The sequence below is a fragment of the Macaca thibetana genome, chromosome 7 (genome assembly GCF_024542745.1).
Source record: "Macaca thibetana thibetana isolate TM-01 chromosome 7, ASM2454274v1, whole genome shotgun sequence".
In the NCBI taxonomy this organism is placed as follows: domain Eukaryota; kingdom Metazoa; phylum Chordata; class Mammalia; order Primates; family Cercopithecidae; genus Macaca; species Macaca thibetana.
This window is the reverse complement of record NC_065584.1, coordinates 81,726,003-81,750,037: the sequence shown is the minus strand read 5'-3', so window position 1 is coordinate 81,750,037 and position 24,035 is coordinate 81,726,003. Positions and strand designations below refer to the sequence as shown.

General features: G+C 36.5%; 1 long non-coding RNA gene across 1 annotated transcript in view; it reads right to left on the bottom strand.

The window, feature by feature from the left end:
* The window catches only part of LOC126958198 (uncharacterized), a 105,837-nt gene extending 96,797 nt beyond the window's left edge, over nucleotides 1-9,040 (bottom strand). The window contains exons 1-2 of the long non-coding RNA XR_007727138.1: nucleotides 8,975-9,040; nucleotides 7,819-7,942 (exon numbers count right to left, since the gene is read on the bottom strand). This is a non-coding gene — a long non-coding RNA (uncharacterized LOC126958198). The remainder of the gene's footprint in view (nucleotides 1-7,818; nucleotides 7,943-8,974) is intronic.
* Nucleotides 9,041-24,035: the final 14,995 nt, after the last annotated feature.

Sequence of the window (24,035 nt, the reverse complement as noted above, 5' to 3'; positions counted from 1 at the left end):
GCAAGACATTTGGGTGACATTTAGAGAAAGCAAGCCTATCAAAATCTTACAGTTATTTTTGTCAAAACAGGATTGCAGAGCTTGGTTTTGCTTGTCTAAATTGGCTACAAGAAGGCAGTAAGAACAAATCAACGGTCTCAAAGAACGACTTCTTTCAAATGGTTTATAGACACACGCTTTCTCCACAGCTGATGCTGTTTCCCTGGGACCCATAGGGTCAGTACAGTTACTCATTAGAACACATTTTAGTCACCTAATGACTGGAAAGATATGAAACTGGGTTTTGCTCTTTCTCCTCCCCAACTAGCTTGGTGCTCAAGATGTGGATATCAAGCTTGGGAAATATGTGCATACATACAAAAAACATCTGTACTGGATATTTAAAAATAAATCAAGTCTCATACATACTAGTGGGAGTGTTTGACAATGTTCACTAAATAAAGGTGAATGTTTGTATACCCGATGCCCAGCAATTTTACGCCTAGGCACATGCCCCCCAAAACTGTGTGCATATTTCACAAAATTATACATATAATTTTTAGAGTAGCACCTTTTTAACTGCCCCAAACTGAAAACCATTCAATTGAGCTTTAAAGGTGAATAAATAGTCTCTGCAATACTTATAGAAGAGAATACTATACAACCATAAGAATGACTAAACTATAGCTATGCAGCAACATGGGTGAATTGTAAAAATGTAAAGTTGAATAAAAGAAGGCAAACACACAAAAAGTACATATTATGATTCAACTCCTATAAAGTTCAAAAACAGGCAAACCTAATCTGTGATATTAGTAGTCAGTATAGTGGTGATCTATGGTCAGAAAGGCTGACTGGACTGGGTCATAAGCAGGGTTCTTGGGTATTAGTGATGCTCTATTTCCTGAACTGGCTAATGTGTTACACAGATGTGTTAATTTTGTGAAAATGTATTGGGATGTACACTTAAGACTTTTGTACTTTTTTGCTTAGGCATTCAATATAAATATATATTAAAATTCTATATAGATGTGTAAACATTTCATATAGTCTTTATCAGATTACCTTACAGTAATTTTTCTCAGTTTGAGCATTAATTAACATTTTTGGCTGGGTAATTTTTTGTTGTAAGAGGCTTTTTTGTGCACTGTAGGATGTTTAGTAGCATCCCTGACCATTACCTACTAGATGCCAGTTAGCACCTCCTCCCCAAATTATAATAATGCCAAATGTCTCCAGACATTGCCAAATGTCTTCTGGGAGATAAAATTGTTCTCTGCTTTAAGCTGACTTGCACAAAAGAATCATATTTTACTAAGGTTACTGATCAATTATGCTGTCCACATCATTTTCCTGTTAGTTAAATGCCAAGAAGAATTTTAATATCTGTCAAATGGAATAAGCCTGGAAATTAAAATACAGAGTCACCCACATCCAAGAAACAGAATTATTCATCTTACATGTTGTGCAGATGGGATTGGAACAAAAGAAGATTCCAAAAATTACCCCAAAATTCCTTTCTCTGAGAAAACTACAAGCTAGTTAGAAAATGATAGGCCATATCCGGACCTAACTCAGACATCATCATTTGGAAACATGAATATTGGAGGGGAAGGTGGGCAGTAGACCAGATAAAGAACACTCTTCTTAGAGCCTCCCTGGTCACTACCATGTGTCAGGAGGTACAGAGGTCCAAGGAGCAACACCAAGTAGAATTAGGGCAGGAAATCCTCCTAACGCAGTTGAGCACCCTTTCCATTGCAAAACACCTGAAACCAAAACTTGTTCCTCTTTCTCTGGCCTTAAAAAAGTAAAAATGTAAAGATGTGGTTTTCCTGCCAGACTGCTCTTAGCTTCAGAGCTCTCACCACCTCAATGAACTTCTCTACCATGGACCAGCTCTCTAACCTATCAGAAAACAGTACAGAACAGTGTTGTCGAGGAGAAATACAATGCAAATCACACATGAACGAATGAATGAAATATAATGCAAATCACACATGAATGAATATATATATATATATTCATTCCAGTTGCCACATAATAAAAAGAACAGAAGAACAGGGGGTGTTAATTTTGATAATACATTTTATTTAACCTAAAAAATTCTAAACTTTCATTATTTCAGTATATAAAACATTGAGATTTTTTTTTCTCACATTAAGACTATGTGTTCCTTTTATAATAATGTATTGGCCCCTTTTATATAATTTTTTTGCATTGGAATCTTTTTGTGTAATGTTGTTAAACACTAACTTCTTATTTTCATTTGTTTAAAAATCATTTTACAAATCTTAATTTCATTGAAGTTCAACTTTTTTTTTATCATGTTTTATGTATATTTCCTAAAAGCAATGTACAGCTAAATAACTTTAATGTGAAAGTTTTTATAAACTTTGACATCTTTAAAAATTATAATTAGTGTGACTGATGATATTCTTGGATTTATTTTGCCAGTATTTTATTGTGCTTTTTCATCATTGCGGTTTTTTTCTTTTTTTTTTTTTTTTTTTTTTTTTTTGCTTGCTTTCTTCTTATCTTGCCTGCTGTAGGACTGATAATTTTCATTCATTTCTTTCTACTAATTGCAAAATTACATTTATATCCACATGTGTGGTTATTATTCTTAAACCATTATCACAGAATCTCCATTTTAAGTATAAAATGAATTAACAATTCTGTTTGCCATTTGTAAAATAAATATCCATAAAACACTGTAATTATAGCCCTCCTATCTTACCTTATTTTGTCTATTATTTTACTTTCTACCTAGTTTTTTTTTTTATTCTCCCCAAATTATTATTATGGTGGTGGCTATTTTGAACATTAAATGCTTTGCTGGTTTACTGATTTATACGATTTACTCATTCTTTGCTCACTCACGCTTGTTGTACTCCACTTTTTCCACTGAGATCAATTTTCTTGTTTCTCAAGATGAGGACTTTAGTAGTTCTTTCAGTGAAATATCATAGTCTTCAATACCTTTACTTCACATTTTCCCTACTGTGATACTCTATTCTTGTATATAATTCTAGATTGATTATTTTTTGTTAGCACTACAAAGACATAATTTCCTTCATTTTTTTTCCTACATTGTATACTCTGTCAATCTAATTCTGGTTTCTTTGGAAAATATCTGTCTTTTCTCTCTAGTTGCAGTAATATTTTTAAATCTTTGGCTATGGTGTTTTGCAATTTCACCTCAATGAGCCTGGGTATTTACTTTTATTAATTCTGCCCATTTAAAAAATATAAATACTGGGATCTGTGTAGTCATATTCTCTCTGAAAGTTGCCTTACAGTAATTCTCTATATTCTCTTGTGATGAAACTCCTCTAATATATGTTGATCCTCATTGTGTCCTACATATTACCTTAACCTTTCTTTTCATTCTCCTATTCTTTTGTTGTTTCATTCTAGATAATTTAATCAATCACCAAGTTCCTTGCTCATTATTTAGTTGTGACTAAATAATTGTTTAATACATTAATTTTATTTATAGTTTAAATTACTAATATTATCTAAATCTGTTTCTTATTTCTTCAGTCCTAGATCATTTCATTTGATTTTATTTCTTAATTTAACATCTTAATCATGATAAATATACTAATTTTATTTTCTGCATAAGACTATAATCATTCCATAATCTAGTCGTAAACATAAAACTGATAATTTTTTAGATATTTTATGGTTTATATTGACATTATTTTATACAGGTTCATTTTTTTCATTGGAAACACATGTAGTCTATGTTGTAGGAGTATCCCGCAAGAGTGGTTTTATGTTTGTTTCTGGCAGGACCTCAGTAGCATCACCAGCAAGGGACCAATTTTTATTAAAATCTGCGTTTTTTTTTTTTTTAATTTATAAGCTGTATGTGTAACAAAAATTCAAACATTAAACTGATTTTTTATTTCTAATCTCTTAGTGAGAGAGGAAAGTCTCTATCTTCCCTGTTCCGCTGGGTAAATTTTGTCTAATTTGAGATTGAAGCCATTCATGGGCCTCAATTTCATAAAGGGATATCATTATCAAATACCTACTTTGAAAGGGCCCAGCTCTTTTCTTCAAGTGGGGTGAACCTGAAGCTACTTTTTCTCTGGTGACAATGTCTTTCAAAGGCCCCAACTTTATGAGGGGATTTCACTACCAAATGCCTAGCTTGAAAGGAGCTAATGCTTCACTTCTGCCCTTCAAGTGAGGTGAAATGAAAGTGTAGTTTACTAGCTATTAGCTGATCACTCCATTCAAGATCTTCTACAGAACAACCACATATTCAACACATGTATATAATTCTTGTTTTCAGTTTTACTTTTGTTCTTAGCATCTAGATGTTTTTCTTTTTTATTAATAGTTAAACTATGCATTAGAGAAATGGTTTTTTGGTTGGCTTTGGTTTGTTTTTACATTTATCTGATAATTCTAGTTGCCTAGTTATCTTGTTCTGCCATATTGTTAGAATCCTAAATACTCCTTGAAATTTTTTGTACTTCAACATTCATGAGGGTTATGCTCCTATCCATAATTGTTATTGGTTATAAACTACATCCATACAGGGAGCATATATTTACAAAGACCCTCTCGATCTTTGATGGGCTCATGATTCACCTGGTGAATCTCATTAAAATGCATATTTTGATTCAGGAAGTAAATCAGGTGATGCCAAGCTACTGGAGGCTCATGGCTCACAGTTGGGCCACAACACCCAAGGAGGTTCTGATCTGCATTCTTTAAGGAGGCACCTTCACACCAAATGCCTGCCAGTTCCAGGTCACTGTTTAAGGAAAAATATTTATGGGTACACTCAGTGTTGATAACCAGATCAGTCCACCAAAATGTTGGCATATTTCCTTTATAACACCATCTAGTTTACTCCTTAAGTTTTTGATGTTGTTTCTTGTTATCTATGTTTTTAAAGTCTCACTTCTAAACTTAAAAAGAGATTTATGAACATTGACTATTAACTTATTTGCTGTGTGCCTCACTTTGCTAAAATTCTGTAAGTAAATTCTTTAGTGAGAACGTCTATATTTTCTGCATTCTTCATTTTATCTACTCGGGGAAGACCACACAGAAGTCACCCAATACATGATTACTGATGACCAAAACTGAGCTAATGTACCTTATCCAGAGATGGACTCACTGCCCTTGGCTTTTTTCTACAGTTTTATGAAAAGACAATTGCTTACCATCAGAAGACTATTGCCTGTCCATTACCAATGCTGGGCACTTAAAAAATGAGGCACAGTCTGGACAGGAGACACTGTGGGGAGTGAGTCTGCTCTCTTCAAGGATTGTCTGTCTAACATTCTTCAAGGTAAACATCATTGCCTAGAGGGGAGCATAATAAATTGCTTCCTAGCTGTGATGTTGTTTAAGGACACAGTTTCTCAGTCTACTGGCTTCATTACTCTCTAACCTGGTTGGGGAGGAGACCTCAAAAGGGATTCTAATGGAGTTTTCTTTATTCTTGTATGTATCCTAACATAGATTACTGATGGTTCCTACAAAAAGATTAAAGGACAGAAATAGATTTGGTACACAGAGCTAAACGTGGACACCCATGAATCATGTTTGCGTCCATCTCCAAAGTACTTGAATAGTTTCTCACCTTTTTGTCACTTCATCTCTGAGCTCAATTTATAGTGCTGGAATACTTTTCAAAGATTCTTTTTTCTGTGTGTGTGTGTGTGTGTGTGTGTACTCTATATGTAAACAATATGTACACACATATATTTTTAAGAAATATTCCTTCACTACAAATTGGGCTCAGTGGTGAAGTGATGAAAGAGTGAAAGAAACTATTCAAATACTGCTTTATATACAAAGAGTACACACACACACGTGTGTGTATCTATCTATCTATCTCACTGTTGAAAGAGAAGTTCAAAGAAATTAAAATATCTGACCCTCATTCCGTTTCTTCATTTTCATTCTGGCACCTTTTAGTACTTATGAGAAAGAATTTTAGATCATACATACACACACAAATCCATGAAGTACCCTGGAAAAGCCCATGTAATTTAAGCTATATTTAGAACAATTTATTGCCACATTCTACAAAAGCTGGGATGGAATGTAATAACAAAGAAAGTAGGGAATCAGAAAGACTGCACCTGGGTTCTCAAATGCCCAGTGGGCCATAGTTGCATCAACAAAGTAGAAAGTCCAAGCATCCAGAGGGAGTTCTCTAAACTGCATACTCTGTGCCCAGGATCTCCTCATACTGTGCTTCTATTGTCTATGTCTAATTTCAGTGATATCCTAAAGTAACTTCAATAAGAATAGCCCAGCATTCTTCACAGGAAGAACGTCTCAGAGGATTTTATTCACCACAGAGGAACTCTAGGCTGTATTGGAGTTGCATTTCAGTGGTGCAAAATGTACTTAAAGATGTCCACTCTCTAAATAACCTAGCCAGAAATGTGTTCATATAATGCAGAGTTGGTTATTTCTTCTTACTCCAGTCAGCATTTCAACTTTTTCTTACTGTCACTCTCTCCCAGTGGAGACAGAGTTATGATCTGTAACTGACTATTCTAAAAAGAGACGAAAATCAAAAGAAAGTTCAATCAGAGTCTTAGCTGAACAAAGAATATTGGTTCCTGTAACCTGAGAATTAACCTATTGACCTTTATGGCTTTATTTTCACAGACAGCCAATCCTATGTGCCTGGAGACAAAAAGAAAATGGAGCATTGGCATATGAATGATTCCTACATCTCACTCCAGTCAATAGTTCCTACCAAATCCCTTAACAGAAGAAAACCAAAGTGATTGATGGAATGCAATCTCCTCTTCCATCCCACCATATGGTGGAAAATCTTGAGAGAGTGGAACTTCCCAGAGGTGGACAGGCCCAAGAACAGGAGATTGGAATGCACAGAGAGAAAAAACAGTTGCTATGCTATCAACAACAGACCACGCTTTATGTGCACTGAAGTCTGAGGTCCTGGCATGGTTCAGTCTACAAGAGAACCCACTTAGCAGAGAGCTCCATTAAAAAAAAAAAAAAAAAAAAACCAATAGACTGTATGTTCCCGAGGGCAGGGATATGTCTGTTTTAATTTTACCTCCCTACCTGGCACATTGTCTGGCACATGTTAAATACTCAACATACAGTCAACCTAATTTCAAAGAAGAGAAGGAAATAAAAAGAAATGAGACATTTATCAGGTTATACATTAGATGTTGTAGCCTCTTATTGATGGAGCAGCATGATAAACTCTATTTTTAATTTCACAAAGCCGTTGGCATTTATTGAACATTACAGTATACTCTTGACTGATCCTTTATCACCATATGCCCTAGTCACCCATTGAGGTCTGAATTGGCAGTTACTCAGTGTGCCCTGAGTATAAGTTTGTGACCACAGGAGCCAGCGTTTTCTGTAATTATGCTCCTGGGCTGTGAAATCTGTTCCCTGTTGAGATTAAGAGACGAGCATCTGTTGCAGAAATTAGGTTAAATAAAGGAGGTACATCTGACATCTTTAATCTCTACTATTGTTTTCATTTGATTTTCTCTATTCACTGCATCACCACATGATAAAATAGTAGTAATTATAATAATAACCAATACTTACATAATTTTGCCAAGTGCCAGACATTGTTTAATCCTTATGTTAGCTGTATTAGAGGTACTATTGTTAGTTTTCTTTTACAGATTAAAAAAACTGAGGGACAGAGAGGTTAAGTAACTTATCTGTGGTCACATAGCTGGTATGCAACAAACAAGATCACTTGAAACAAGGAGTTTGAGACCAGCCTGAGTGATATATAGCAAGACCCCATCTCTATCAAAAGTTTTTTAAAAATTAGCCAAATGTGGTGGCACATACCTGTAGTCCTAGCTACTCCAGAGGCTGAATTGGGACGGTCAGTTGAGCCTAGGAGTTTGAGGATGCAGTGAGCTATGATTGCACCACTGCTCTCCAGCTTGAGTGACAGAGTGAGACCCTGTCTCTAAAAAAGAAAAAAAAATGGATATCAATATATGTTGTGCATACACACACACACACACACACACACACAGGTATATGTGCTTTGAATGTACAATATGTATAGTTTGAAATTAGACAGGACTATAAGTTTGAACAATGACTGATATTCTTGGATGTTGTATTTTATAGTAATATACGAGCAATTATACAGTAACAACCACCTCCATGTATCAGGCACTTTGTTGTCTGTTTTATACATTGTATCTTAATCCATACAGGAGAGATCCCATTTTACAGAGTAGATCATAGATTTGTAAGGTACTCTCCCAAGGTATCATGGCATTGTCATGAGTTAAACCCAGACTGATTCCAAAGCCACGCTTTTAGTAAACAGGAATGTGTTATAGAGTTTAGTCATAAAATATTTAAAACCTAAGACTCGTTGTTAGGAAAGTGAGTTGAGTGTTGGAACAAATTGGAACATATTTTGGCAAACATAGATTTGGGATCTAGAGTCTCAAATTTCTTCAACTCTTCATGCACAGTCTATAGTCATCTCCATATATGTGGAAACTACTACATACAACACACATGCGCACACACAACACACATGCACATACACATCCACACCCACATACATACACACAGAATCAGGTGAAATGAATCCCAAAAAGTGACAGATTATAAGCCCTGAAAGGAATAGAATATGAGGGACTTTGGAAAATGATTATTGAGTATCATCTATTGGGAGAGCCTCTACTGCGTATCACCCTTTGTCTTTACCTTTTTCAAAACATTGCATCTTGGCTAAAGAAGAAGTATTTGATAGTCTGAGAAGAGGGGTTCCAGAATGCCATACACTCTGGCCAGGTATTGTTCAGAAACACCTGGCCTTTGATGATGTTTAATCTGGTTCAACAACCAGGAAAGCTCACTGTTTATAAACATTCTTTTAAATGTAGATTGAGGGGTTCTTAGTTGAAGTGCTTCTGAAATGATGATATGGGACTATGTATAAAGAGATGGTAGTTAGAAAGAAGCCAGCTTCCCATACCAGGTTTGATGAAGTGTATACTGCATAGACAGTTTCATTGCCATCTGGGTGTCCCCAGCAAGAACTCTGGAAGGCAAGAAAAATCTAGGCTGAGATATAGAACAACTGCATCTATCTGAACTCCATTCACTGCCAAGATTTTAACTTTTTTTCATTTTTTATTTTTTATTAAACCTTTTTATTAACTTACATTATTTGTAACTATTATTTTTAACTTTTCATTAGTTAATTCAGAATTTAATTTACTACTCACGAGGGTGTGTGTGTGTGTATAGTTTGCTTTAGCCAACACAGACTCTTTCAAACAGAGGGAACAAAAATTTCAAAGGCCTTGAGGGGTGATAGTATTTGGCTAGCTTGAGAAATAGAAGGAGATTTTGTGTCTGGGGTGGTTGAGCAAATAGAAGAATGCAAATGAAGGAGTAGATAAGGTAAAACTAAGTAAGAAGGCTCCGAGGATATAGTTTAGCTTGTGCACATCAAGCTAACTTTCCTACTGTCTTGATAAAGCAGAATTTGGCTCCATGATGATCTTTCACCACGAAGCGGAGTCCCAGTCATCCAGCCCCACTGTGTCACAGGGATGTTACGGGGGAATGCATGCTACAAGTGTACACGTATTATTAAGAGGACTCCTTCCTTTTTAGACAGGGGAACACAGAGAAAGAACACTAAATAGCTTTTCACTTGTGCCATCAGAAAGCTCAGAGCTACAGCTCAGTGGAGATGGGAAAACAATGGTTGAAAAGGAGTCCAGTGGCCTGATTCTATGTGGGGTCAAGGAGATACCCAGATGAGTCTAAAAAGTGGTTCTTACTTTTCAGGAGTTCCCAGACTTGGAAGAGAGAAACACAGAGGCCCAAAGTTCCAATTCCTAGAAATGAGAGAGAGAACAGAGAAGGATCAGAGGAGGGGAACCAGTGAGTGTCCTCTGGGTAGGGGTAGGCACTTCGAGGTAAAGATGTCTTTGCTTTTGTTTTTAATCTGTGCAGCATTTTCTGTGGCCAGGACATAATAGCTGGTACACAGAGGAACAGTGTGGACTTGAAACCTACAAAATTAGAGGGATTGCGTTGGTTTGTGTGTTTGTTTCAATTGCTTTACTGAAATATAACTGACATGATAAACTGACTATATTTAAAGTGTAAAATTTTATGAATTTTTTATATGTGTACACCTGTAAAACCATCAAAATCAAGATAATGGACATAGTTATCACCCACAAGAATCTCATGTGCCCCTCTGTATCCCTTCCTCTCTCCCCTCCCATCTTCTCATCCCCACATCCCCAGGCAATTACCAATCAACTGTCACTATGGACCAGATTTTCCAGAAATGTATATATCTGAAGTGAAACAGTTTTATTTTTTTGGTCTGATTTATTTCATTCAGCAAAATTGTCATGCATTCTGTAGTACATATTGGTACGTCATTCCTTTTTAACACCATGCAGTATTCAATTGACTGAGTATACTATATTTACTTATCTGTTCATCTGCTGATGGGCATTTGGGTGATGTCTAACATTTTTGCTATTACTTTCATGCATACTCTTCTAGCTCCTGCTGTTATATATTGGCTAGGTCCTACAGTTTATTCTTTTTTAGCAAGTCTAGCACTTCTCTAGTAAGATTATGCTGTGACCTCATCCTAGCTACTTGTCTAAAGCTAGAATCGTAGGTGGGCTATGTCTTGGTTAGTCCATGTTAACTTGCAAGCTGAACATTACTCCATTACTTCCAAGCAAGGAAAAATTGTTCATTTTTGCAAGTTCAGAGATTGGGGAATATCTGAGGCTTTAAGGATTTTGAGTACATCAGACATGATATTCTCATTTTTAAGATCCTACTCCTTTCCAACCAGGACCTTGACCTGGGCAGAGCAGATTTGCTGATACTGAAAATCAACATTCTCTGGACTTCTACCTTTATAATTGAATCCTAATTCGCAGCTTTTTTTTCTACCCTCAGGCTGCAGGAGATAAGAATCTCTTAATAGGCTGCCAAAGAGTCCCTTCCACTTTCACACTTTGCCTTGAATTGGTGATTAATCATCTTTACCCTTTCATTGTCTTTCTCCCATGCTTGGGTAGTATTAAGTAGCATTCCTGGGTTCTCACTGTCCTTTTAATGCCTACTACCCTAGAATCTCTCAGATGCTTGAGATATTGCCCCTGTCAATATATTCCTTTTATCAGTATCCCAATCCAGTTGATCACTGGTATAAGTTTTAACAATTCCATCACTGTAGCATACCAAAGATTATAAGAGTTTCACTCACTACTAGTAATGGGTACCCCATTGCCAGTGAAACTGTGGCCAATCCAGCCTTCAACTCCCATTTTTTTAGTCTATTCTTAGGACCACACCTGTCTGTTACAAATTGTCTTGGGTCACATTACCCAGGAAACAGATTCTGAGATGGAGATGCATATGCAGGAAGTTTCTTGGGCAATGATCTTTGGAACAATAGCTGTGAGGTAGTAAGGGAAGCATGCCTGAGCAGAGGAAAACACTGAACTGAGATACATTCGCAACTGAAAATCTAAACTGCTCACAATGGAAGTCTGAAATTTAAATTGCCCTTTATAATTTTCCTTAATTGAGCCAAGGTGGACAAGGTTTGGTACCCCATCTTGCAGAGTCATTGAACTCGGGCTGCTCTTGAGGAGAAGCATAACTCCCAGCAAGGCAACTCTCTTTGTCCAAGTCAATCCCCAGGAAATTACTAAATTGTGCTTTGTTAACAATTGTCACTTCTGCTAGTTGAAGAAACAAATCCTGAAATGGGGATCTGAGTGACCCATTTTTTTTTTTAACTAGTATATGGTAGAAAGAGGTATTGAAACTAAACTACCTCATTTTATGTTTTTAATTACTGCCTCCTGCATCTCTGATGGATCTTGTTTCCATTTCACCCTCACTGTCATAGTCAGGACCTTTATTATGTCTTTCCTGGAATATTATGATATGATAAATAGTAAGGGAATCAGTGAATCAGTGTGACTTTATTTCTGTCTTATCTAAGTACACTCTATGTGTCCCATGAAATTTTTATGTAAACACAATCAGTTTTATAGCAGTCAAACACATTGTCCTTCCATATATCTTTCTAAAGGCTTGATTCTATAAAATGATAATTTAACCTTTTCTGTGTTCAGTTTTTCTTTTCCTTCTAGCTCCTACTGGCCTTTAGAATACATACGTAAGTTAACAGAGCAAGTGAAACAGTCAACAGGTAAATTAGATAGTAAGAATGAGGTCAAAAAAAGAAAACTGCTTATTGCTAATGCCAGCCATATCACTGCAAATCTTAAATACCACCATCCTTGTAAAATCAGTAAAGCAGACAAAAATGCATTTTCCAAATGCATTTCATCATCCAAAGATAACCACAATTTTTCTGTTAGTGTGTTTTCTTCTGGTCTTTGCATGCATTCGCATATACTTATCTTTACAAAGTGTGAATCGTACTATGTATAAAGTTCTATATACTGCAATTTTACCTAACATTTTGCCATGGTCATTTCCTTGTAACTTTCCAAATATGAATTTTGATGAATACATCATTTTCCTTTGTGGAGTTTGTATTATAACATTTTGATTTTCTAAGCTCAAGAAGGCAAGTTATATTCAGAATGAGATGGCTATCTAATACCTACTAGGATAACTCAAGTGTGTCAATTATTACCTGCAATATAGAGAATTGAAAGGAAAAGAGAAATGTTGAATCTAAACACAAAGATCTTGTGGTTTTTCTCTCCCCACAGAAGGAATTTACTGGTTAGCATTTTCTTGATCTTAAATAGTGAAGAAGATTTTAGCAAGTTACCTAAAGGTCTTAAATTAAAGATTGATTAATATTTCTATATAACTTTTCCCCATCTCATTTCATCAATATGGCACTTTAGGCCTTTTCTCTCTTGCATCATTATGCACTGACCTTTCCATTGTTAATGCGTCTATTCTATGCCTGAGTAGAGAGAATTTTTTCCCTCTTTTCAGAGATTAGCTGCAAAGAAAAATTATGTGACATTCAAAAGAATTATTTTCAACCTACCCTTTCAAATGCCTTTCTGACATGTAGTGATGTAATTGAGCTACATTAATTTTAGGAAGCATCTATATTTGCATAATAAAAATTTATTTTAATGTACTTCAAAAGTAATGCAATATTTTTTGCAAAGAATACTAAACGACAGTTAATTTTGTGACTCTGTTATTACAATATACTTTGAATTTCATGTTATAAAACTCTAGTTGATATCAATATTGTAAATTTTAGTCCTTCTATCCCATCACCCAATATGCACATTTGCTCATTAAAAGACGTTTGTTGCTGTTCAGGGCACCTAACACCACCAAAAATATTTTTAAATAGATTATGTAGAAATAACATTCTCTAAGCCCAAGCTTCTCAGCATCTGTCTGTATAGATGTAACTACCTCTTTAAGATAATGAAGAGATTATGTGAAACAGGGATTTTTTTTACCATAAGTTAGGATAAGACTAGGATTAAAAATTATGTTTGTTTACTAATAGTACTTCTTGGAGCTACTAAAGGAATAATAGAATAGGAATACAGAAGAATAGGGAAGATTCACTTTGAATCTCAAAAAGGAAGCAATACTCTCTCTTCTCCAGCTATTTACCAGGGAACCTTTCCTTCTATCATCAGACTGATTACTCTGGAATACACTGGTCTAAGAACATCTTTACTATTTAAAACAACATTTCCATTTCTCAGTTTTCTGTTTGATTTTATGGATCCCAACTGACATGGTAAGACTTGTGTGTGTTATAAGAGAGAAAAGTAGACGGAGACAGACTAAAACTGTATGGTCCAAATGTGTATCAGGGAAGAGCTTTTGGCTAGGTGTCTAAAAATGGCTGTGTCATGTGCCTTTCTATCCCACAGATCAATCCATATGTTTCTACCCAAACCAGTTTGAGACAGTTTCCACTTTAGAACAGCTTAAGGTGTTTTTCCCTTCTTTGAAAGATTGACCTTCAACATTGTATTTTGAATCTATTTATTGCCACTTCTTTCCCTATAATTCTAAGCCCAGACACCATCATTCTTTAAGTATCAAAAGAATAGTCTTTTAGTAGGTCTCTGGACTACCAACATTGCTGTCTAGAACCTATTCTTCACATGGCAACTAGAGTTCTTTGCTTAAATGTAAATCAGGTTTAGTCTGATCTTCTCATGTCTTAGAGTAAAAAGCAAAACCTTTATCATAACGTAGAAATACATATATGATCAGCCCTTGCTCTCCCCCAACCTTATCTCCTACAAACATTCCTTCTGAGACTTACCTCCTCACTATTCCTCAGGTATGCCAAGCATGTTCCCATCTCTGTCTTTGCACGTACATATTTCTCTTCCTGCAATGTTCTCCCTGCAAATATCTGCACCACTTTTTCACTTGCTTCTTTAGAGAGTAAATGAGTGAATAAATAACTTTTAAAAATTATACAGTTTTATTTCCCATGAGGGAAGCTGATCTCTGTGTTGGAGTTGACAGCACCAACCTGTTTGGTCTTAACACTGTATGACTATATAAATTTAAAAGTAAGATCCCCACCCACCATCCCCCCAAAAATTGCAAAAGGTGATTCTCATGTGAATATAAAAAATATTTAGGGCAACAAAATTAAATGGAAAAATACTAAGTATTCTATTCTTCATTCAGAATTTTATATATATATATATTTATATATATAATATATATTTTATATACATATATGTATAAATATATATGGTTATATGTGTATATAAACATATATATGTATAAATATATAAATATATACATATACATCATGATAGGCTGAGAGACAAATGTAAACATTCTTCTGTTTTCTTTTTCTTTTGAGTCATAGAATTCACTGTGTTAAGCCTAGAAATGATTCTGGAGATCATCTACAATAACCTCCCCATTTTCAAAGTAGACCAAGATACAGAAAATTAAGTGGTTTCTAAAAATTCTCATAGCTACTATTAGAAGAATCACAACTAGGATGTATATTTTCTACCTTCCATTCCAGTGTACTTTCCACCATCCCAGACATTTTACAATTTGTGCTATATAACAAGATATTCAGAGATTCACGCATTGACCACAGGACCATAATGATATCTTCAGGGTAGAAATGAAATGAGTATTTGGCTGGATTGCTTTATTTAGGGCTGAGAAGGAAAAACTGCTAAGCTGGGTATTCTCCTCCTTGCAACTTAAGGAAAATCTTCCAAAATGGATTCTGGCTTTGCTTCACTTTCTGCAAAAAATTAATCTCAAGTAGAAAAGCATATGAAACTGTTGAAGAAACTCACAGGTTGTATCTTTGTCCATATCAATATTCTTTATGAAATTTGAACAGTTTTATCAAAAGTCTATATATCCCTCTTGCAGAGAATACCCAAAATTTCAAGCCCCCTTTCATGAATAACTTCTGAACATAAAGCAGAATATTTTCATGTGTGAGACACTCTTTAACGCAACAGGCATTTTTAAAGACAAGAAAAAAAAATTTTTGTTTCTGAGCAAATTGGTGGTTATTTTTGTGCACCTCCTCCCATACTCCCACTGACTCCCATTGATTTGATACTTCAGCTTTTAAGAGAGCACTCTGAAACATAGCTATAAATGTTCTTGATTTTTAAAAAGCTACAGCGTACTCAATCATATACCATATAAGCCAATTGTAACATTATTTTCTTCTCTTAGAATGCTTTTAAGTCCCATTGTCAAGTACACAGGCCATCTCATATGCTCCCCAGCTAACAGAACAGAAAAATATGAGAAGTACAAACTTGAATGACTCTTGGCAGAGGCATTTATAAATAAAAACAAACTTGAGGGCATGGTATAGTCTTATGAAAGAAATTTTGTTGAATTCTAAAAATAGCACAAAAATAATTGTTTCATTTATCAGATATCATGGCTGGATTTTCAGTTAATGGTATCTTTCTCTTTCCATTTTCTCTGTTTCAATCCATTCTGTAGGATTATGACAAGGAAGAATAAATTTTAAAGTAATTGCAGAAGGGACATGCCTAATCGTATTGATCAACTTGCACAGAAGCATGTAAATTTTGTTTTCAACGACCTACATTAATATTGGTTTCTCTATAAAATGTTCATTGGAGTGGGACAGGGGAGGGGGCCATTCAGCATTAACAGAATTTCCATCCACACACCAGGTAAGCTAAAGTAGCTACTTATAGGGAGAATCAGTTGCAGTTGGAATGAGGTATATACCCATATCCCCGCTGCCATGTTAAATTTCAGTATGCCCCTACTGCATCATTTTGCAATTTATTTTGCTCTACTTAGCAGATCTGTTATATTGCTATTCCTCTGTCATAATTGTTAAATCTGCCTCGTTCTACTATAATTCCATTGCTTTTTAAAAAAATATTTGTTTGCAGTAAATGTAAATAGAATACCTGCTATGCATCCAAGAAACACACAAAATTATTACTGGAGGGGCTAAAGTAAGATGATTGTAATTTTACATATATATGAAAAGATATAGATAGACATACACAGATATACATACATACAACTATTTGGTCATTACCTGGGAATTTCAAAGACAGCAGACAGGAGTGATGGCATCCTTCCTTGAAGCCAGAAACCGGGAAAGAGGCATGTGTCATCTACCAGAAGTTCTTTTGTTTGTGCCTAATTACATATTCTAAGATTTTAATATTTACAGTCTCAGTTGAGAAGGTACCGTGAGGATTGAGAGGGGTCAAATCCTTTAATTTTTTTTTTTTTTTTTTTTTTTTTTTTGAGTTGGAGTCTCTCTCTGTCACAGTCTGGAGCGCAGTGGCTCAATCTCAGCTCATTGCAACCTCCGCCTCCTGGGTTCAAGTGATTCTCCTGCCTCAGACTCCCGAGTAGCTTGGATTACAGGTATCTGCCACCACACCTGGCTATTTTTGCATTTTTAGTAGAGACAGGGTTTTGCCACATTGATCAGGCTGGTCTCGAACTCCTAGCCTCAGGCGATCCACCTGCCTCGGCCTCCCAAAGTGCTGGGATTACAGGTGTGAGCCACAGTGCCCAAGCTAATTTTCTTTTCTAATAATTGCTCATTTTGAAAGAGGCACTGCTTAGTATTAAAATTTAGAGAATCAAGAAAAAGGATCTACATTTGGGAAAGGGTCCTATAGGACAATTGGAAATCTGTAGAAGTGTTTTGCAAAGAATGTATAAAATACAAATTATAGTACAGACATGGACTTTGTGGTTTATGTTTCCAGTTTCTCCCACCTGTTCTTTTCTACTTCTTCATTTTCCTGGTCCATTAGTGACAGCTTTTCACTTCTCTTAAATAAGAAAAATGTGCTTATCTCTTATTTTTCATTTCCAATTTAGCCAGAAAGGTCACAAAGACATTTTAAAATAGCACTTTCTGGCAATATTTTAGGGCTGTTAAAATATCTTAATTTTCAGAGATTCCACCAGAATTACCACACTTTTTATTTGATGACTATCTGCAAGAAGAAATACCATTTCCCTTTTTCTTTCCATTGTTATGCAAGAGGGAAAGTGTCAGAGAGAAGAAATGGGTTCTGAATTATCTAGGTTAGGATTCTGCAAAACTACAAACAGTGACACATGATAATTTGTTTCAGTTATCAGATGAAATTCAGAAAGGGGTCACACAGTTCAAATATAGCCTTTAAAATTAAATCAGAAGGTTGTCCCCATTTCGACACTTTCTGGGAAGAATCTTGTTTTATCCTGGTTGCATGTTGATCCATCCTGTCTGCTAAAGCTGCTTCATTTTTCTCTCGGGGGGGTTTCTTCATTCTGGAGAAATTACTGCAGACTTCAGGTATCTTCCCTGATCTTTCTCTTTCATCCTTGCAATTCATTCTTTGGCTCTGATCTGTGGATGGGCAAACTTAATGGGGTGAGGTTAATTGGAGTGAAGCTTTTGAACACCTTCCCCAAAGATCTTTAAATCCTCCAACCGTAGTACAAATAAGTGATTCATTTCTGTCTTCTTGAGCTCACCATCTGGATGGCTTATAACTTGTGGCTTGGGTGTGAGTTTTAAAAAGAAAGCATCCAAGTGTCATCTTTTTGTCTGACTTCATTTTTACTTGTTTCTTCAATAAACCTTTCTAATTGCTTTCATGTTATGCCACTGTCTCCACTTTATTCCCTTCTGGTGACCTACACGATGAAAACTCTCAACAGGGTAATGTAATTGGGATTATCGTTGCACTGTCTGCTGCATTTCTTAGCTGAAATTGAAGTTGGTCCTTCTGTACCAGTCAGCTACGTGCAACTACTCTGTGGGCACAGCAAGTGGTAGAAGCAAGAGGGAAGGGGAAGGACTCTTTGCTAAGTTCCTACTGTGCTAGGCATTGTGATCCCTGTATTATATGTGGTATTGTATTTAGTTTGTAAAACAACTCTTTGAGTTAGATTATCATTACAAGTGTTGAAATTCAAGATCATACCAGTAGACATGATACTTGCTTTCTGCATACAGCAGAAAGCCATTTATTTCAACAGAAAGGAGTTGTTATGGACTGTTTGTTTTCCCCAAATTCCTATGATGAAGCTCTGATGTTCAATGTGATTGTATTTGAAGACAGGGCCCATGGCTGGTAATTGGGCTAAATGAGGTCATGAGGTTGGAGTCTTCACGGTGGGATCAGTCCCCTTATCGGAAGGAACACTAGAAATCTTGCTCTTTCTCTTTCTCTCCCCTCAATCACAGAAAAGGGTCATGTGAGGATGCAGCAAGAAAGCTGCTGTTTGCAAGCCAAGGGGAGAACCTACACGTGGACAGATCATAGTGGTACCCTGTTCTCAGACTCCCAGCCTTCAGAGCTGTGAGAAAATACATTTCTCTTGTGTAAGCCATCCAGCCTATTGTACTTTGTTATGGCAACCTAAGCAAACTAAGGGAATTTCCTTAGTGTTCTATTTAGAAAGGGTTGAAAATAATCTGTGAGACTGGAATTCTATTCCTAAAAATATGGAAAATGGTAGACGGTAGCTAAAAATGTGAAAGAAAAAAAATATTTTGTAAAATGTTTTTAAATTCACTGATTTGCTGTCAGGACATTAAAAGCAATTCTCGGAGACTAGAAATCTGGAAGGCAGAAGCTAGAGAAGTATGAATGCACCAAAGCAGGATTCTGCCCATGGGTATCTGCCAATTCTTTATTATCTAGAGATGAGTTTTTACTGAAAAAGTGAAGGGGCAGTTTAGGGCCCACTCAAGGAGGAAGGTTAGAACTCAGAGACCTGAGACTACAGACTCAACATAAGGCCAAAACTCTTGAAAGGAAACAAGTAAAGAGGGGTAAACTTAAAACACACACAAGGCAGGGCGCGGTGGCTCACGCCTGTAATCCCAGCACTTTGGGAGGCCAAGGGGGGAGGATCACGAGGTCAGGAGATTGAGACCATCCTGGTTAACACAGGGAAATGCCGTCTCTAATAAAAATACAAAAAATTAGCCAGACGTGGTGGCGGGCATCTGTAGTCCCAGCTATTTGGGAGGCTGAGGCGGGAGAATGGCATGGACCTGGGAGGTAGAGCTTGCAGTGAGCCGAGATTGTGCCACTGCACTCCAGCCTGGGCGACAGAGCCAGACTCCATCTCAAAAAAAAAAAGGCAAAAAACCCCTCCCCCCCACACACAATTTAGATGAAAATCATGGGAGTAATTACCTATCTTTACCTTGGCTCTGAGTGAAATGGGGAAAAAAAATCTGTCTTGAAAATTCTTAAACACAAACCTACCCTTGTACAAGTGGAGGCCAGAAAGCCTATTGCCTATGTAGTCTTCACTTTTCCCTGTCCAACAAAAATGCAAGCTGGGAACTGACTTTAGAGTGGTTCTAAGTCAAGTTTTAGTCTACTTCTGTGGCTGTTATCAAGGTTCTTCATGTCAACCCTTGGCAAGCTGACATAAAGTTATACAACCAAGCTGTACACCTGGGAGAATGAGTGAAGGGAAAGTTGGATGGAAAGAAAAGGTAATTATCTCAATAATATACTAGATGTTTTATGCTCACTATTCTATTTAATTATCATACCCACCTGTGACATAAGCATTGTTGTCTTTATTTAAAGATTAGGTCACTGAAATTCAGAGGGGGTAGGTGACTTGCTAAGGTACACACAGAAACTACACGGTAAAGCCACAGTGCTCGTCCAGTTCTGAGGTCTCCAAAGTCTTTTAATTGCTTACAGCAAAATCATGTCACTTGATAACAGTTATAATATGTAGATTAAAAAGCCTGATGAATGAAGAGTATATATTTCACATGTATAGCACTAAGATGTAAGTGGGGTTTGTTCATTTTTGTTTTCCTGCTATATTGTCCTCAGGCAATACTGGAAAAAAATCTTAAAATTCCAGGTCCTCAGGAGGTCATTGTAGTGGTCTTGGAAATTGTAAAACAAAGTGTTGTGAACAGGCTTTTTAAATTGTTTCTTGGCAGGAATTGAATAATCAAGGCAATGAATTTAATTGATTACAGAAGAATGCTCCTTTGAGCTGACGCAGCAATTGTTTTTGGTCTGTCTGTGGCTTAAAATGTGAACTGATGTAATGCCTACCAATGTTAAGCTTTACTATTGGAAAAAATCTTCAGTGGGAAAAATTGGAAATGCTTGATTTTGAATTGTTTCTTAAACGATGTCTTTCAATATGTAGAAGTGATTATCTACCTGTGGCCTCCCTATGTAAACCTTACCTTACTTCCATTTTCTCAATCTGGAATTTGATTCTCTTAGTGGAGACATGATTAAAACCACACTAGTGCCCATTATTCTGCCACTAACTGGGTTTGTGAGGTTTGTCATTTTGCTGAGCATTTCTGTCTCAGTTCCCTGCCTTCCTTTTATTTTCCTTTTGAGGCAAGGTCTCTCTCTGTTGCCCAGGCTGAAGTCCAAAGGCATAATCACGGCTCACTGCAACCTTGACCTCACAAGTTCAAGCGATCTTCCCACCTCAGCCTCTCAAGTTGCTAGGAGCACTGGTGCAACCCACCATGCCAAGCTGATATTTTTCATTTATAGAGACAAGGTCTCACTATGTTGCCTACGCTGGTCTTGAACTCTTGGACTCAAGCGATCCCTTGCCTTGGCCTCCCAAAGTGCTGAGATTACATGTGTGAGGCATGGCCCTTCTACTCTGCTTTCTAGAATGAGGAAAATGATAATTCCTGCTTTTATGTAATGTTGTAATAACTAAAGAAGTTAATATCTTAATATGTTACCTAGAACATGGCAGGTGATCAGTAAATATTAGCTAATACAGTAGTCCCCGCTTATCTATGGTTACACTTTCAATGGTTTCAGTTACCAGTTGTCAATAGCAGACTGAAAATATTAAGGTATTTTGAGAGAAAGAACAAGGGAACACCTTCACATGACTTGTATTAGAATATGTTGTTCTATAATTGTTCTATTTTATTATTATTGTTAATATCTTACTGTGCTTAATTTGTAAATTAAGCCTTATCATCAGTATATAAATATAGGAAAAAATGTAAGTAATATAGGGTTTGGTACTATTTATAGTTTCAGGCATCTACTAGGAGACTCAGAACTTACCCCCTAGAGATAAGGTGGGATTCTTGTATTATTAGTAAGAGTGAAAATTTTTAGCATCTCTTGGGTGTGATAACATCTGATGATACTGAAAATTTGCAGATGTTATCCTTGGACTGACTATTGGTAATTCTTCAAGATTCATAGAGAATGGGAGAGATTATAAAAATTGAAAGTAATAAAAAGGAAAAATATAGAAAATAATATTGTGGCAAGCTGGATGTGAATATCTATCTCGACAATGTCTGGAGTTGTCACTGGATCAGCACATGCTATATGAGCTTTTGTCTCTCCCATCTTCCAGTCTGTTCAGCTTGGGGCCCGGCATCGTGTTAGTTTGCTAGGGTTGCTATAACAAAGTACCACAAACTGTGTGGCTTAACAACAAAGATTTGTTGCCTCACAATTTTGGAGGCCAGAAATTCAAAATCAAGAGATTGTTAGGGTTAGTTCTTTCTGAGGGCCATGAAGGGAGGATGTGTTTCAGCCCTCTTTATCGGCAGGGAGATGGCTATCTTCACATTTGCATGGCGTTTTCTCTATATGTTCAAACTGTAACCCCTCTGCGCATGTCTGTGTCCAAATTCCTCTGTTTTATAATGACACTGTTGTATTAGATTAAGGCCAACCCTAGATGGCCTCATTTTAACTTGATTGCCTCTTTAAGATTCTATCTCCAAATAAGGTCATCTGTAACACAGTGCTCTCTGGCTGCCCCCACATTTATGTCCTTCTCATCCTAACATCTTCAAAAGCCTTAACCCATTTCAGCATCAACTCTAGTCCAAAATCTCACTTAATGCCATCTAAATCAGGTATGGGTGAGACTCAAGGTTTGATTCATCCTAAGGCAAAATTTCTCCCCAGCTATGGACCTGTGAGTACAGACAGCACACTGTCTGGCCAGGGATCAAAGAATATATGTACAGAAATTTATAATGCAAGCATTGGCCCATAAGGTAGTCATGTGCCATGATTTTGGTTAGATTTGGGGGACTATAATGAACATATAGCTTTATTTCTCTAAACATTGATTATAAAAATTGAAGATTGGAGAGGAGGGGACGAGGGACATGAGAAATTATATTCTGAAAAGCCTGATGTGTATATGTAGAAAAATCATCCTGCCATGGAATATGAAATCTCAAAGAGACACGAATCTCCAGTCAAATGTTGGGTGACAAAATTCTGTAGAACTATAGATACAGGGTACATTTTACATTGAATAGAAGAAACGATCATGTAACTGTAAAGTACCTAAAACCTAACTCACAGCCCTTCATTCTATACAACACAATTTCTTACCGAAAGCACTAAACTACCTAATATACAATTTTGCCCACATAATCACCCTGAAAGCATTTATGTAATCAAAGGAACCTCTGGGAATGGAAACTGGAATCTGGAAGTGAAACTCAAGAAAGATTTCATCACTGCACAAACAATTTCAAATTAAGCACTAATCAGAGGGGAAAATTAGGTTTATTCACAGGGGCCATTCAAAATAACCCTCTTAATAATGTAGAAATTGGCTGTAGCTAAAGCCCTACAAGTCTAGACACAAATACATTTAAAATACAGCAAAGCCAGTCAATATAAAATGTAGCAAATACAAGAAGTCAATGTAAAATAGATTTCCCAGATATGAGAAACATGGCTCCAGGATTGTAGGTGAACTTCTCAGGAAGAAAAAAACAAAACTATGATTTAGCAAAACTTTAGATTTATAAGAAATATATTTGCCTTTATTAGTGTCCTAATAAAATGTCTTTAATGTTTCTCTTTTACTAATCAGAAAAAAGTGCTGACCAAAAACTAAGCAGTCACTAGCCTCTTAGGTCATATTTGTTAAGCTTAAAAAAAAATGTAGTTAGAAGAAAAGAGGAAAATAAGAAAAAGAAAGACACAAATTAGTAGCTGGTCTCCCTGAGAGTGGCATTAAACTCACCTGGTTGAGTTCTAATAGATTCTGGAGGATACATAAAATTAGCTGGCATCCCCTCCATCTTTGCCCCCAGAACCACACCAAATCCTGAGATACGAGCCTCTGTGGCTGACTAAAGTAAAGGTTTTCTGGTAAGAGAGTCTGTCTTCCCAGGAGTAGATAACTAGAAACAGAGCTGTGACTAAGATCACTTAGTGACATTCTCACCCTTAATGTGGGTACTCTGACTACCCCTTCTCATTTCTCTTCCTTCTTCTTTCCTACTATCTATTTTCACACTCCTCCTTTCCCTTCTCTTTATGCCTTTCCCAGGCTCAAGACCATTGCACCAACATTGTTTATTCCTGCAGCTGGCCAAAGAGTCTGCTACCTCCGCCTTCACTCATGAAATTTTCAAATATATCTGCTCCCATGCCTTGCAAATGAGCCCTATCTGAACCTCCAGTCACACTGGGGTGCCCTGCATCCCTAACTAGAGAATATCTAGTCTCCAGGCAACCAGAGGGAAGCATTCTGTC